The following is an 18,923-nucleotide window of genomic DNA, read 5'->3' on the forward strand; positions in this document are numbered from 1 at the left end:
GTTTCGAAAAGAATTTTGAAATAATTAAACGAAATTATTTAATTAAATGGAGTACTTACTTCTAATTAATTAAACAAAGTTAATGAATTAAATGAGAAGCCATTCCTAATTAATTAAATGAAGTTATTCAATTAAATAAGAAAAGTGTCTCTAATTAATTAAAGATTATTTAATTAAATAGAAAAAGTAATTATGAGAGCATATCTCATTTTATTCTATTAAATATCTCAAAAAAATCTCTCTTCAGTTTAAAAATGGAAATTTCTAGTTCACTATTGATCAAAAATGAGTTAAATCGGTTAACTCCTTTTTCTACTCAAATTGAATCAGTTAAATCATTATTTTACTCAAATTAAATCTGTTAACTCCCTTTAATTTAGAAATCTCCCTTTATGATTGAACTTCACCTTTAATCCTGACTGTTGATTGAAATCGATCTCAACCATTGATGAATTCCAAGAAAGTCTATTTAAGAGACCCTCATCTCTTCATTTTGAAAGGTTAAATGAGAATTTGCATCGAATTGTAGTTGGAATTCATACTCACTTTTTTTCATATTCACATACGCAAAGATCAAGTTTGACCAAAAGTTGACCAGATTTAACTACGGTTGATTTGAGTTGACTAGTTTCGAAAAGAATTTTGAAATAATTAAATGAAATTATTTAATTATATGGAGTACTTACTTCTAATTAATTGAATAAAGTTATTTAATTAAATGAGAAGCCATTCCTAATTAATTAAATGAAGTTATTTAATTAAATAAGAAAAGTGTCTCTAATTAATTAAACATTATTTAATTAAATAGATAAAGTAATTATGAGAGCATATCTCATTTTATTAAATTAAATATCTCAACAAAATCTCTCTTCAGTTCAAAAAAGGAAATTTCTAGTTCACTATTGATAAAAAATGAGTTAAATCAGTTAACACCTTTTTCTACTCAAATTGACTCAGTTAACTTCTTATGTTACTAAAATTAAATTTGTTAACTCCCTCTAATTTCTAAATCTCCCTTTATGATTGAACTTCACCTTTAATCCTGACCGTTGATTAAAATTGATCTCAACCGTTCATGAATTCTAGGAAAGTCTATTTAAGAGATCCTCATCTCTTCATTTTGAAAGGTTGAATGAGAATTTGCATCAAATTTTTGCTGGAATTCATACTCACATTTGCTCATATTCACATACGCAAAGATCAAGATTGACCAAAAGTTGACCAGATTTAACCACGATTGACTTGAGTTGACTAGTTTCGAAAAGAATTTTGAAATAATTAAACGAAATTATTTAATTAAATGGAGTACTTACTTCTAATTAATTAAACAAAGTTATTTAATTAAACGAGAAGCCATTCCTAATTAATTAAATGAAGTTATTTAATTTGTGAGGCCTCACCCAATTCGTCATAGTACCAATGAGATAATTGCAGTACGGTGATTTTAATCCTATGTTTGATACACTTGTAAGACTGTAGGGTTATGTCATTTTAATTTTTTCATTTTGATGATCTGCAATTACGTCTGCATATTGTGACCTAATTGATGCATTTAGTGATTCTATTTCATGTTGTAAGCTATTGAGATTGCTTTAATAGAAATTAAATGGTAGAAATGCTTGTAATATAAGAAGGTAATGTTGAAGTGGAAATTAGAGTTAAAAGATAAATTTTGTTATGCATTGAGAACTAACCCGCATACCTAGGGATTCAATAGTTATGAATTCAGCATCTTGTCGTAGAATATGAAGTTATTCATAATATTAAATTGACCATGTTATGTTGATAAGTAAAGTTTAGGTTTATAGTATTTTGAACATTTTCCATGGAAATTGTTAGAAGAAGTAATGTAATTATAAGGAATGAAGTATGGAACTCAAATGTCAAATGTGATATGTAAGTTTTGATATTTTAATATTTATAAGTTTATATTTGAAATGATTAAGAAAGGGAAAGTTAATTTGAGATGATGAAATATATGCAAGTCTAATGTTGAATGAGATAATGATTTATTTTACATATGCTTATATGATTTTCTTGGACTACTGACACTTGAGTTTAGTGTGCAGGAATTTGACAATGGGTTAAAGGGGAATTAAGGCTCAAACTACTAAAAACATGACATAACCAAGGTTGAATCAGTGGAAAAGATTCAAACCTAATTGTAATGTGTTTTATTTCATATATGTGAATTGTATGTGTGCGTAGTAGCCTTGTTCATGTATTATTGTAAAACAAGTCATTTTTTTTAATATAATGTGATATTTTGTGTGTGTCACTTGACACTTGTGCTTGTTATGTGATATGACATATTATTTGTCAATGGATCATGTGGCCACCTTATTCCGTGATAAATGGCTCAATTGAGGAATTTTATTATTGCCTTAGTCAGTAAAAGGACAAGGTCATCACCTTGGGGAATTTGAAATTTGAATCACCTAGCTTTGGGAGGGTCATAAAGTAACTTTAAGGTAAGTTGGGATTAAAATTAACCCCACCCATGTTAGTACTATAGGCTAGGGAGCTATTAATGACCTCTAGGGTGTCTAGTGGACCTAGGAGACCCCATGAAAATGACATTCTTTATCGAATCCGAAAATGAGAAGGATATATATATAGAGGTATGGTTAAATGAGGAACCACTTGGCCACTCTCTAATTTTAGAGACAGTTAGGTTTTGGAGGGAGAGGAGGGGAGCTCTACTACAACTATCCTTACCCTAGCTTGGACCAAGGTTGGTATCTCAAGCTTGCTTCCTTTCCTTTTTCTTTCTTTTAGCATGGTTAAGCCAATTTGCAAGTGTGGAGTTTATCAATCGAGTATGAATTGCATTGCATTGTGGAGTAGCATTCATGTGAGTGTTTGAATGGTGTTCATTCCATGTATATTAGTGTGACACCATTGTGCATCTTGTTGTATTGTGTGGAGTATTGTGAGTATGAGGTTTGGATTTCCTCTATTTCCTTGTTGCATTATGGGTGTTGATATTGTGTTGTGATAATGTGATGTGCTCTTGAAAATCTGTTGTTTTATTGCTACTTGGTTTTATTTTCTTGTTGTGCTTGAGTGTTCTTATGCTTGTGGGACTTACACTCACCCTTGTGGAAAGGGAAGAGAAGTCCAGGGTGAATGAGCAGCAATTAGATTGCATAGTTGAGGACCTTGGAGTATGGGCTCCATTGTATGCCATTGTCATCTTCATATTTTTCCTTGGGGGAGAATAAGAAAAAAAAAAAATGGTGAGGAAGGAAGTAACTGAAGTATGGGTTTGTAGGAAGCTAAAGCTATTGGTTGTGTGTGGTGGAGGATGTTGTGTTGGTAGTGTGTGTGGTGGAAGATGTTTATGAAGCCCCGAAAGGGCCTTGTATTTTGTTGATTTAAACCCCGAAAGGGCATGAGTTTTATGGTAAATATGAGATGAAATGGTAAACCTCCTTGTATTTCCACCTTCACCCTATGTTCAAGGTTCCAATGGTGAGCCTTTGTGAAATATCCTTGGGATGGGATTTGTTACAGTTTTGTTATGTGGTGTATATGTTTCTTACAAGTGTGTATGTGGATTTTATTTGGGCCTTGTTCCCCTAGCTCGGGGGTGGTCTCTTTGAGGCCTATGGTTGGGTGGAAAGCACCCATGGTCCTTGTTGTTTTGTTGTGATGCATTTGCAAGTTCTTAGAGAAAAATCTTGGAAACTTGGAGTCCTTGTTATCTTCCATGTGCATAGGAGGAGAAGACAATATTGCATTGAGATGAGATAGAGAGAAAAACTCCATTTTGTTATGTGAGCCTAAATGTATTGTAAGAGAAAGCTATTGTCTTGGTTTGATTGTGAATGGAAAGGTTGTGAGTGCTCATGTGTAGTAAAAGTATTTTCCATTGTGTATATTATGATATGTTGACTTCACCACCTTTTTGTGTATCATGAGGGTATCACTAAAGATAATTCATTGTAATAATATTGTTGTTTTATTGGATGGTAACACCAATCAGAGATCCAAGTTACTTGATGCTCTTGAATGCAATGCAAAAGAAATTTGATATCATAGAAGAGATAATATTCATAGGAAGGATTATCTTGGTGGATTGCTATTATCATTTTAGTTCCATTGTTTACGAATTGTGAATGTACATTCAAATCTAGATCTGCATAAGAAGATAATGTTGAGAAAATGGTTTCTAAATTTCATAATTCATAGATAGGGATAATCCAGATAACTTCATATAAAGTCTTGTCATGAAATGTTGAGTAATTGGATTAAGTTAATGTTTTGAATGCTAAATGAATCACAATTTTAAAACTATACTTAGTTTATAATTATCTCCTAATTATCCTTGCAATAACGTACCTTGAATATCCTAGATTATAGAAGAAGAAAATCAAGTGACGATATAAAATATACAAGACTTAAGACATAAGCTTGCTGTAGGTCCACATTTTATCCTCTAGAAAATGTATGAGAAAGTAAAATAAATCTCTTCTCTCAATACAGACATTGAAATATTCAAGAGTATTCCTTAGACTCCTAGGACCCTATAACCTATAAAGCATATTTTAACATAATAAACTAACCATCATATTAATTGCATTAGAAGGGACCTCATATGAGACACATAACTCGAGTCAACACCCTATCAAATCAAAAGAAACTTTTTTTAAAAAAAATACACAATGCTCATGTTAAACAAACCTAAACTAGCACCAAGTAATTATTTAAACAAGACATAGTGTGACAAACAACCTACTATATTATCTACCCTAGGCTAGCATGGGTTGGTGAATGAGAAAACAATTTAATATGCTATGGAGACAAAGGTATTTAATTTCTCTGACATGAGCAAGACTTATTTCATCCACCTATTCCCTAGGCACTTTGTGCCTTCAAATATTATATTGGAATACTGTGCAAGTTTATGACATAATTCTAACAAGAGGGAATGGCTTCCATTTTGTCCTTGACGCCTTGATTTGTCTTGGAAGAAGTTATGGCATTTTATATGTCTTTCTTCACCCACCTAATTAAGACTAGGATAAACTCCTCGCTGCCAACAATATGGGACCAAGTAGCAAGTCGATTTAACATGGGAATTCAAAATGCATATCTTCTAGCTCAAAATTAATAGGATTTGACTCATGGAAAAGGTGCCTATGCTTGTCTTGGCAAAAAATTTGGTAGGTGAGTTCACCATGGAGAGAAACCCAAGGAATTTGCTTGGTCTATGGGTAAGTGAAGAAGATTATGAGGTAGTAGCACGTGGGTAGTAGGGTGATTTGGAACTTTGCTAGAGAAAATGTATTTCATCTTCTTAAAAGAAATGTGAGTGGGGTCAAGTTAATGGACTATGACTAATAGGGTATTTTAGATAGATGGATAGTTAATATGTTCATATGAATTCATTTTATTACCTTAGTATTAGTAAGGATAGATTATCTTTTAAAATCATTCTTTTATGATATATGTTTATATAAATGAATTGATCATTCTTTTCACTACAATTTCAATTGTAGTAGGTATTGACCCTAATATTAAAATGTGATGTCACTTGCATTAGAGATACAATATGAATAATAAATAGATAATTCAAGGTTAATAACTATTTCAATGAAAGATGTAATTTGGGATATGAAAAAAATAAAAATATACACCCATTGATTTTGGGAACATTTTAAATACTCTAGAAAAGTGTTAATTATGTATATATTGTTATTTGAATCGATTGCCTGGAGTAGCATAGTTGGCATCAAAGTTGATGATAGTTCTAATGGATGGTTAATCAAGGGTTACATGCATTGACGAAATGTTAACTCATATGACAAATTAGTAAAGATGACGTTGAAATGTGGAGTACAGATTGAAGTAGTAGGTATCAGTATTCTCTTTCCAAACCCTAGGTTAGTAGATGTCAAAGGGATGTCCAACTTAATGATGATATAGTTGTAACACACATATGTCTTTTGGAGGTTATTTAGGCTTATGAAATTAATTAATTAAGAATAATAATTTAATTTTTTTTTTTTTTTTTGCTTAATGTACATTTAGGGTAAATTTAGGGCATGACATTTTGGTATCAGAGCCTAGTTGAAGCACTGGGCATTGATGGGTCCATAAAAAAATGTAAAATTTAAATGTTACCTTTAAAAGAGAAAAACTTCAATTGACTCATCTTTTAAGCTAGTATCTGCTATGAGAGAGTCAACTAAAGCATAACACCCTTATTGTTCTTGACTTGTTGATAAGATAACCTTTGACCAATTTTTTTTATAAATGAATTTTAATCATATTAAATAGATTATTCTAAATGATACTAACCAATATAATTCTCCTAGAAATCGGTAACTTTGTTCATCATCGTAATAATAATTTCATTAATACTAAAATAAAATAATTAACCCTAATAATACAGCCACCAAACCCTTCTCTCACTACTTATAGATTTAGTACAAGCCATTGTCATAAAATTACTATAAATAAGGACTTACATATAGATCTAAAGAGTTATATAGATAGCATCAAGGAGCTAGCATTTTCCTTATCTCATAGGTGAACAATGATCTATCATTAGTGTCGTTCTCAACTTCAAGATAAGACATATATAAAAACATTTACCTCTAACATTCCTAGATGAAAGATCTTTCTGAGGCACTACTAATATCATTATAGTGAAAATAAGAAAAGAAAGAAATCAACAATAAACAAGAATTGAATTTCAATTAAAAGATTAAATTTATTTTATAAGATTTTACTATTTTTTTAAAAATAAATAAATATAATCTATACAGTTTTTCTTTTAACTAACATTAGCTAAACTTGTATTTCTTTACTCATTCCATTGATAAAGGAATACTAAGTTAATATTATGTGTCAAAAATGTTCCTATATGCCTTTCACATTTGTCACTGGATGTAAGAGAGCTTAGTGACCATAGATTGAACTAGAATGAAGGAATTGTAAAGAAAATAAATGCAAGATTTATCTAAGATTTTCTATGCAAGTAAATGAATATAAACTAGATGAAATACAAATTTAATCTAAGAGTTAGTAAGAAAACATTGAAGCTAGAACATCTAAAATGACAGTATTGAATGAGAATGTAATAAACTATTTTAAAAAGCACAAAAATGGAGTACTCAAACTGATAGAGTTTATTCATTCACAAATTTCATCCTCTCAAATGAGAGACATAAGTTCCCAATTTATAGAGAAATCCAAAATAAATCAATGGTGTATATCAATTAGATGAATGGTGGAGATTGAATGAATGTTCACTTTGAAATGGAAGTTTCCATTTAAGAGAGAGTTAATTGATTTGTTTCCTTGTTCTTTTTAAAATCACTCAATGTTTGTATTTTTTTGTATAAAAACAAATCAAAAGAAGATTCTGGAGATTTTGTTAAAATTATGTCTCATATTTTGAATATTTAAATTCAAATAATATATATATGTAGATATTTAATTCAAATAAGTAATAAATTCATTTTGCATGTAATTTTAGAAAATATCAAAATTAATATAATCAAAGTATTAGGAAAATTTAATTAAATTAATTGATTTAGTGGCTTTAATAGCCAAGATGTCAATATTCATGAGCTTATTATTTTATTTATATTTATTTCTTTATTAATTCTTATAGTGATTTTTGAAGATTAATGATTTTCTACAATTGATATTTAAATCAAATAGAGTCAATTAGGACTAGAGATGCCTAATAAATTAGGATTTTGTTGATCATTAGAAAGATTAGGAGTAAGTTAGTTTTTGAGACCAATTTGAGGTATTACAAATATAAAAAATACAAGGTATACTATCCATTATACTATTAGTAGAGTTTAGTTACAACACTAGGTGCCTAACCCATTATGTTTCAACATATGCAATAAATGACAACTTGTTGTAAGATGTATTAGTACACCCAATTAAACCATGAGCTATGGATGAAGCACTTTGAGACATAGGGGGATATGAGACTTCTTACTAAGCCATTAGTTCCATAAAACAACAATGTATCCTCTTCTCCACCAGGGAACCTTGGTATGGCTATGTTATTTCTGTGAGCTTCATATTTGATGTGAATTCTTGTTGGTCATTTGTTCAAACTTTACATTTATATCATCTTTATTTCTACCAATAATTTGACACTTCACATTTCATTAGATTTCTTGAAGTTGGTCCCATTGTGCCTCAGGGACATGTCTTGTGTTATTTGAAAATTTACTAATGTGGCCACATACATATTATTTTCTTGTAAAATATTCCTTTTATTTGTGAGTTTCTTTTGAGGCATTTTCTTGGATTGTATTGAAATGGCCATACCAAGGAGAATATTTGACAAACCATTTAGGGAATTAATGTACCAATAAACTTTCTAGTTATCCATTGAAAAGTTGCTACACAAGATTTCTAAGACACTAACCCCTTTGTATGTCATAAATATGGAATAAGGACCAACCTCTTTTACCATAGGTATGTTATGTATATTAAACTAGTTAAGACCATAGATGCCTGTTATGTTGGGGACCCTAAGCAAGGATGTAAGAAATTTAGTAGTTAAACCTTACTAAAGAAAAGATTGGATTACTTGGCACCAACAGTAGAATACTCAAGTAGGGTCAGCTCTGATAATTACAACATAGGCAATAACACAACATTGATACCTAGTTGATGAACTCCAGGAGGAGGTTCATGCCTAGGGGGGGAGGATGTGAGGCCTCACCCAATTCATAATAGTACCAATGAGATAATTGCATTACGTTGATTTTAATCCTATGTTTGATACACTTTTAAGACTGTAGGGTTATGTCATTTTAATATTTGCATTTTGATGATCCGCAATTACCTCTGCATATTATGACCTAATTGATGCATTTAATGATTCTATTTCATGTTGTAAGTTATTGACATTGCTTTAATAGAAATTGAATGGTAGAAATGCTTGTAATATAAGAAGGTAATGTTGCAGTGGAAATTAGAGTTAAAAGATAAATTTTGTTATGCATTGAGACCTAACCTGCATATCTAGGGATTCAATAGTTATGGATTCAACATCTTGTCGTAGAATATGAAGTTATTTAGAATATTAAATTGACCATGTTATTTTGATAAGTAAAGTTTAGTTTTATAGTATTTTGAAAATTTTACATGGAAATTGTTAGAAGAAGTAATGTAATTATAAGGAATGAAGTATGGAACTCAAATGTCGAATGTGATATGTAAGTTTTGATATTTTAATATTTTGAAGGTTATATTTGAAATGATTAAGAAAGGGAAAGTTCATTTGAGATGATGAAATATATGCAAGTCTAATGTTGAATGAGATAATGATTTATTTTACATATGCTTATATGATTTTCTTGGACTACTGACGCTCGAGTTTAGTGTGCAAGAATTTGACCATGGGTTAAAGGGGAATTAAGGCTCAAACTACTAAAAACATGACATAACCAAGGTTGAATCAGTGGAAAAGATTCAAACCTAATTGTAATGTGTTTTATTTCGTATATGTGAATTGTATGTGTGCGTAGTAGCCTAGTTCATGTATTATTGTAAAACAAGTCATTTTTTTTAATATAATGTGATATTTTGTGTGTGTCACTTGACACTTGTGCTTGTTATGTGATATGACATGTTATTCGTCAATGGATCATGTGGCCACCTTATTCCGTGATAAATGTCTCAATTGAGGAATTTGATTATTGCCTTAGTTAGTAAAAGGACAAGGTCATCACCTTGGGGAATTTGAAATTTGAATCATCTAGCTTTGGGAGGGTCATAAAGTAACTTTAAGGTAAGTTGGGATTAAAATTAACCCCACCCATGTTAGTACTATAGGCTAGGGAGCTATTAATGACCTCTAGGGTGTCTAGTGGACCTAGGAGACCCCATGAAAATGACATTCTTTATGGAATCCGAAAATGAGAAGGATATATATATAGAGGTATGGTTAAATGAGGAACCACTTGGCCACTCTCTAATTTTAGAGACAGTTAGGTTTTGGAGGGAGAGGAGGGGAGCTCTACTGCAACTATCCTTACCCTAGCTTGGACCAAGGTTGGTATCTCAAGCTTGCTTCCTTTCCTTTTTCTTTCTTTTAGCATGGTTAAGCCAATTTGCAAGTGTGGATTTTATCAATGGAGTATGCATTGCATTGCATTGTGGAGTAGCATTCATGTGAGTTTTTGAATGGTTTTCATTCCATGTAGATTAGTGTGACACCATTGTGCATCTTGTTGTATTGTGTGGAGTATTGTGAGTATGAGGTTTGGATTTCCTCTATTTCCTTGTTGTATTATGGGTGTTGATATTGTGTTGTGATAATGTGATGTGCTCTTGAAAATCTGTTGTTTTATTGCTACTTGGTTTTGTTTTCTTGTTGTGCTTGAGTGTTCTTGTGGTTGTGGGACTTACACTCACCCTTGTCGAAAGGGAAGAGAAGTCCAGGGTGAACGAGCAGCAAATAGATTGCATAGTTGAGGACCTTGGAGTATGGGCTCCATTGTATGCCATTGTCATCTTCATATTTTTCCTTGGGGGAGAATAAGAAAAAAAAAAAAATGGTGAGGAAGGAAGTAACTGAAGTATGGGTTTTTAGGAAGCTAAAGCTATTGGTTGTGTGTGGTGGAGGATGTTGTGTTGGTAGTGTGTGTGGTGGAAGATGTTTATGAAGCCCCGAAAGGGCCTTGTATTTTGTTGATTTAACCCCGAAAGGGCATGAGTTTTATGGTAAATATGATATGAAATGGTAAACCTCCTTGTATTTCCACCTTCACCCTATGTTCAAGGTTCCAATGGTGAGCCTTTGTGAAGTATCCTTGGGATGGGATTTGTTGCAGTTTTGTTATGTGGTGTATATGTTTCTTACAAGTGTGTATGTGGATTTTATTTGGGCCGTGTTCCCCTAGCGCGGGGGTGGTCTCTTTGAGGCCTATGGTTGGGTGGAAAGCACCCATGGTCCTTGTTGTTTTGTTGTGATGCATTTGCAAGTTCTTAGAGAAAAATCTTGGAAACTTGGAGTCCTTGTTATCTTCCATGTGCATAGGAGGAGAAGACAATATTGCATTGAGATGAGATAGAGAGAAAAACTCCATTTTGTTATGTGAGCCTAAATGTATTGTAAGAGAAAGCTATTGTCTTGGTTTGATTGTCAATGGAAAATTTGTGAGTGCTCATGTGTAGTAAAAGTATTTTCCATTGTGTATATTATGATATGTTGACTTCACCACCTTTTTGTGTATCATGAGAGTATCACTAAAGATAATTCATTGTAATAATATTCTTGTTTTATTGGATGGTAACACCAATCAGAGATCCAAGTTACTTGATGCTCTTGAGTGCAATGCAAAAGAAATTTGATATCATAGAAGAGATAATATTCATAGGAAGGATTATCTTGGTGGATTGCTATTATCATTTTAGTTCCATTGTTTACGAATTGTGAATGTACATTCAAATCTAGATTTGCATAAGAAGATAATGTTGAGAAAATGGTTTCTAAATTTCATAATTCATAGATAGGGATAATCCAGATAACTTCATATAAAGTCTTGTCATGAAATGTTGAGTAATTGGATTAAGTTAATGTTTTGAATGCTAAATGAATCACAATTTTAAAACTATACTTAGTTTATAATTATCTCCTAATTATCCTTGCAATAACGTACCTTGAATATCCTAGATTATAGAAGAAGAAAATCAAGTGACGATATAAAATATACAAGACTTAAGACATAAGCTTGCTGTAGGTCCACATTTTATCCTCTAGAAAATGTATGAGAAAGTAAAATAAATCTCTTCTCTTAATACAGACATTGAAATATTCAAGAGTATTCCTTAGACTCCTAGGACCCTATAACCTATAAAGCATATTTTAACATAATAAACTAACCATCATATTAATTGCATTAGAAGGGACCTCATATGAGACACATAACTTGAGTCAACACCCTATCAAATAAAAAGAAACTTTTTTTAAAAAAAATACACAATGCTCATGTTAAACAAACCTAAACTAGCACCAAGTAATTATTTAAACAAGACATAGTGTGACAAACAACCTACTATATTATCTACCCTAGGCTAGCATGGGTTGGTGAATGAGAAAACAATTTAATATGCTATGGAGACAAAGGTATTTAATTTTTCTGACATGAGCAAGACTTATTTCATCCACCTATTCCCTAGGCACTTTGTGCCTTCAAATATTATATTGGAATACTGTGCAAGTTTACGACATAATTCTGACAAGAGGGAATGGCTTCCATTTTGTCCTTGATGCCTTGATTTTCCTTGGAAGAAGTTATGGCATTTTATATGTCTTTCTTCACCCACCTGTAGTGCCTGCCCCTAGATCGCATTTCTGTTATCATTGTCAAATTCCTTAGGCTGATTTTATGCATTTATTAGTTTTAGAGATATTGGATTTACAATATTATGATATTATTTCATGTCTTGAATTACATATATATCGGTTCTAATTGTTTAGTTGATTTCATTTCACATGACATTAATGATATTTTGATGATCCTAGTTATTAAATGTGACTCAACGTAAAGGAATCCTTGAGGAATTGAAACTGTATCTGTAATTGCAAATGTGTATTTGATATGTATGTTCTTATTGCTTCCGTATTAATGTTATATTGATGTTTTTTAAACTTTAAAAAAAAAAATTTCAGTAAACATTGTAACATGTTAGGTTTAGTTCTCTTGGGTTCCCAAGTGGGGCGTTACATTATGGTATCAGAGCCAGGTTTCAACATTGGGAACTCTGGGCATTATGTGCGCCATCACTTGAACAATTAGTAAACTTGCAACTTATTTAAACGACAAACTTATATTGACATCAAACTTGAAACCAAACTGTTGAAAAACAAACTCTGAAATGATAGAAATTCTGAACATGGAACTAGAAAACTTATAAAACTTTTTGGATTATTGCCTTATGTCAGTATGTTATGACCCTATGGTTATGATGGATTCTTAGATGTCGTTGTTGTGTTTGGGTGTTGTAAGAGAGATGACTTCTGGTTCTAGATCCATTGCTAGGGGTCATAGCTCAGGATGTGGTAAAAGTCGTGGGAGAGTTAGTCACCGTATTCCTTCCTTGGTCCATTCAGGGGACCCTATTCAGGAAGAGGCTAGAGAGGATGATAGTGTTAAGCATCATGCTGAGATAGAAGGACCGGTCACTAGAGACTTGGTCAAGGAGATCCTAGCATGCCTACCCTTGCAGGATAGAGCTCATCATTTAGAGCATGGATATAGAGATAGGTCCATGAGTCCTAGAGGGAGGAATTTAGAGAGCATAAGGCAATCTAGCCAGTCCATCCAGATGAAGGACCTATTACGGGTCAAGATCAAACCTTTCAATGGAGAAGGTACTGGATATGATGCTGAGAATTGGTTGATTGGTCTAGATAGATATTTTTCCATGCAAGACTTTGACTCCAATGTCAAAGCAAGACATGCCATCACCCACTTAGAGCTCTTTGCAGAAAATTGGTGGAATATAGAGGAGAAGAAACTTGGGATAAATATACAGACTGTCACATGGGAGTTGTTCCTTGAACACTTCCATGAGGGATTTCTATCAGAGCAGTGGCAACTTCAGAGGGTAGATGAGTTCCATGACTTGAGATAGGGTACCAAGGCTGTGGTGGAGTATGAGCGTAAGTTCTTCGAGCTTATGTCTTATGCAAGAGTTAGTGATAGTTCACCATTGATGGTCCAACATTTCATTAGAGGACTTAATGCTAACATCATTGGGGGTGTTAAGTTTTTCCAACCTAAAACCCTTAAGGATGCAATATTGCGAGCTACTTTGGTTGAGGTGAGTGTGACTTTAGGCAAAGGTGGCCTACCAGGTGTTCAGGCTAGTGGGGCACTTTATTCAGGAGCATTGAGGGATAACCAGTCTCAAGGGGATAGAAGCTCTAGAAATTCTCATAACTTCTCTAAAGGTATTCAGAAGAAGCCGGGAAGAAAGTTCTTCCATGGTAACAGTGGTGGTTCACAGTCAGGGAACTATCACAACTGGAAGCGTAGTATGCGCAACAAGTTGGATCGAGTTCATCGAGCTCTCAGCAAGGATGCTAGTGTTGGTAGTTTTGGTCATCCACGTGCACCTGGAGCTCAGGGAGGCTTTAGTGGAGATTGCTACTTTTGTGGAAAATATGGTCATAGAGCGACCAATTGCCCCGATCGTGGACCTTAGTTTTGTGTTGATTCATGTTTCTTTGTAATGGGCTTCCAGGAGTAAGCCTAATTCTAGGGGGGGTGGATGTAGTGCCTGCCCCTAGATCGCATTTCTGTTATCATTGTCAAATTCCTTAGGCTGATCTTATGCATTGATTAGTTTTAGAGATACTGGATTTACAATATTATGATATTATTTCATGTCTTGAATTACATATATATCGGTTATAATTGTTTAGTTGATTTCATTTCACATGACGTTAATGATATTTTGATGATCCTAGTTATTCAATGTGACTCAACGTAAAGGAATCCTTGAGGAATTGAAACTGTATCTGTAATTGCAAATGTGTATTTGATATGTATGTTCTTATTGCTTCCGCATTAATGTTATCTTGATGTTGTTTAAACTTTTTTTTTAAAAATAGTTCAGTAAACATTGTAACATGTTAGGTTTAATTCTCTTGGGTTCTCGAGCGGGGCGTTACACCACCTAATTAAGACTAGGATAAACTCCACGCTGCCAACAATATGGGACAAAGTAGCAAGTCGATTTAACATGGGAATTTGAAATACATATCTTCTAGCTCAAAATTAATAGGATTTGACTCATGGAAAAGGCGCCTATGCTTGTCTTGGCAAAAAATTTCGTAAGTGAGTCCACCATGGAGAGAAACCCAAGGAATTTGCTTGGTCTATGGGTAAGTGAAGAAGATTATGGGGTAGTAAAATGGGGTAGTAGGGTGATTTGGAACTTTTCTAGAGAAAAAGTATTTCATCTTCTTAAAAGAAATGTGAGAGGGGTCAAGTTAATGGACTAATGACTAATAGGGTATTTTAGATAGATGGATAGTTAATATGTTCATATGCATTCATTTTGTTACCTTAGTATTAGTAAGGATAGATTATCTTTTAAAATCATTCTTTTATGATAAATGTTTATATAAATGAATTGATCATTCTTTTCACTACAATTTCAATTGTAGTAGGTATTGACCCTAATATTAAAATGTGATGTTGCTTGCATTAGAGATATAATATGAATAATAAATAGATAATTCAATCTTAATAACTATGTCAATGAAAGATGTAAGTTGGGATATGAAAAAAATAAAAATATACACCTGTTGATTTTAGGAACATTTTAAATACTCTAGAAAAGTGTTAATTATGTATATATTTTTATTTGAATCGATTGCCTAGAGTTGCATAGTTGGCATCAAAGTTGATGATAGTTCTAATGGATGGTTAACTGAGGGTTACATGCATTGAAGAAATGTTAACTCATATGACAAATTAGTAAAGATGACATTGAAATGTGGAGTACAGATTGAAGTAATAGGTATAAGTATTCTCTTTCCAAACCCTGGGTCAGTAGATGTTAGAGGGATGTCCAACTCAGTGATGATATAGTTGTAACACACATATGTATTTTGGAGGTTATTTAGGATTATGAAATTAATTAATTAAGAATGATAATAATAATAATTTTTTTTTAAAAAAAAATTGTGCTTAATGTACATTTAGGGTAAATTTAGGGCATGACATAATTAAATAAGAAAAGTGTCTCTAATTAATTAAAGACTATTTAATTAAATAGAAAAAGTAATTACGAGAGCATATCTCATTTTATTAAATTAAATATCTCAACAAAATCTCTCTTCAGTTCAAAAAGGGAAATTTCCAATTCACTATTGATCAAAAATGAGTTAAATCTGTTAACTCCCTTTAATTTGGAAATCTTCCTTTATGACTGAACTTCACCTTTAATCCTGACCGCTGATTGAAATCGATCTCAACCGTTGATGAATTCTAGGAAAGTCTATTTAAGAGACCCCCATCTCTTCATTTTGAAAGTTTGAATGAGAATTTGCATCAAATTGTTGATAGAATTCATACTCACATTTGTTCATATTCACATACGCAAAGATTAAGTTTGACCAAAAGTTGACCAGATTTAACCACAGTTGACTTGAGTTGACTAGTTTCGAAAAGAATTTTGAAATAGTTAAATGAAATTGTTTAATTAAATAGAGTACTTACTTCTCATTAATTAAACAAAGTTATTTAATTAAATGAGAAGCCATTCCTAACTAATTAAATGAAGTTATTTAATTAAATAAGAAAAGTGTCTCTAATTAATTAAAGATTATATAATTGAATAGAAAAAGTAATTGTGAGAGCATATCTCATTTTACTAAATTAAATATCTCAAAAAAATCTCTCTTCAGTTCAAAAAGGGAAATTTCCAGTTCACTATTGATCAAAAATGAGTTAAATCAGTTACCTCTTTTTTCTACTCAAGTTGAATCAGATAACTCCTTATTTTACTCAAATTAAATCTGTTAACTCCCTTTAATTTGAAAATCTCCCTTTATGACTAAACTTTACCTTTAACCCTGACCGTTGATTGAAATTGATCTCAACCGTTAATGAATTCCAGGAAAGTCTATTTAAGAGGCCCTGATCTCTTCATTTTGAAAGGTTGAATGAGAATTTGCATCGAATTGTTGCTAGAATTCATACTCACATTTGCTCATATTCATATACGTAAAGATCAAGTTTGACCAAAAGTTGACCAGATTTAACCACGATTGACTTGAGTTGACTAGTTTCAAAAAGAATTTTGAAATAATTAAATGAAATTATTTAATTAAATGGAGTACTTACTTCTAATTAATTAAACAAAGTTATTTAATTAAATGAGAAGTCATTCCTAACTAATTAAATGAAGTTATTTAATTAAATAAGAAAAGTGTCTCTAATTAATTAAAGATTATTTAATTTAATAGAAAAAGTAATTATGAGAGCATATCTCATTTTATTAAATTAAATATCTTAACAAAATCTCTCTTTAGTTCAAAAAGGGAAATTTCCAGTTCACTATTGATAAAAAAGGAGTTAAATAAGTTAACTCCTTTTTATACTCAAATTGAATCAATTAACTCCTTATTTTACTCAAATTAAATCTGTTAACTCCCTCTAATTTGGAAATCTCCCTTTATGACTGAACTTCACCTTTAATCCTGACCGTTGACTGAAATCAATCTCAACCGTTGATGAAATTCAGGAAAGTCTATTTAAGAGACCTTCATCTCTTCATTTTGAAAGGTTGAATGAGAATTTGCATCGAATTGTTGCTAGAATTCATACTCACATTTGCTCATATTCACATATGCAAAGATCAAGTTTGACCAAAAGTTGACCAGATTTAACCACGGTTGAGTTGACTAGTTTCGAATTTTTTTTTGAAATAATTAAACGAAATTATTTAATTAAATGGAATACTTCTAATTATTTAAATAAAGTTATTTAATTAAATGAGAAGCCATTCCTAACCAATTAAATGAAGTTATTTAATTAAATAAGAAAACTGTCTCCAATTAATTACAGATTATTTAATTAAATAGAAAAAGTAATTATGAGACCATATCTCATTTTATTAAATTAAATATCTCAACAAAATCTCTCTTTAGCTCAAAAAGGGAAATTTCTAGTTCACTATTGATAAAAAGTGAGTTAAATCAGTTAACTCCTTTTTCTACTCAAATTGAATCAGTTAACTCCTTATTTTACTCAAATTAAATCTGTTAACTCTCTTTAATTTGGAAATCTCTCTTTATGACTGAACTTCACCTTTAATCCTGATCACTGATTGAAATCGATCTCAACCGTTGATGAATTCCAGGAAAGTCTATTTAAGAGAACCTCATCTCTTCATTTTGAAAGGTTGAATGATAATTTGCATCGAATTTTTGCTGGAATTCATACTCACATTTGCTCATATACACATACGCAAAGATTAAGTTTGACCAAAAGTTAAGTAGATTTAACCATGGTTGACTTGAGTTGACTAGTTTCGAAAAGAATTTTGAAATAATTAAAGGAAATTATTTAATTAAATGGAGTACTTACTTCTAATTAATTAAAAAAAGTTATTTAATTAAATGACAAGCCATTATTGAGTAATTAAATGAAGTTATTTAATTAAATAAGAAAATTGTCTCAAATTAATTAAAGATTATTTAATTAAATAGAAAAAGTAATAATGAGAGCATATCTCATTTTATTAAATTAAATATCTCAACAAAATCTCTCTTCAGTTCAAAAAGGGAAATTTTCAGTTCACTATTGATAAAAAATGAGTTAAATCAGTTGACTCATTTCTCTACTCAAATTGAATTAGTTAACTACTTATTTTACTCAAATTAAATCTGTTAACTCCCTTTAATTTGGAAATCTCCCTTTATGACTGAACTTCACCATTAATCCTAACTGCTGATTGAAATCGATCTCAACCATTGATGAGTTCTAAGAAAGTTTATTTAAGAGACCTTCATCTCTTCATTTTGAAAGGTTGAATGAGAATTTGCATCAAAATGTTGTTGGAATTCATACTCACATTTGCTCATATTCACATATGCAAAAATCAAGTTTGACCAAAAATTGACCAGATTTAACCATGGTTTACTTGAGTTGACTAGTTTTGAAATTTTTTTTGAAATAATTAAACAAAATTATTTAATTAAATGGAGTACTTACTTCTAATGAATTAAACAAAGTTATTTAATTAAATGAGAAGTCATTCCTAACTAATTAAATGAAGTTACTTAATTAAATAAGAAAAGTGTCCCTAATTAATTAAAGATAATTTAATTAAATAGAAAAAGTAATTATGAGAGCATATCTCATTTTATTAAATTAAATATCTCAAATACTAAGAGTATAGACATGAGTTAT

Source organism: Cupressus sempervirens, chromosome 6, assembly GCF_028749045.1.
Source record: "Cupressus sempervirens isolate cs-2001-9-10 chromosome 6, ASM2874904v1, whole genome shotgun sequence".
In the NCBI taxonomy this organism is placed as follows: domain Eukaryota; kingdom Viridiplantae; phylum Streptophyta; class Pinopsida; order Cupressales; family Cupressaceae; genus Cupressus; species Cupressus sempervirens.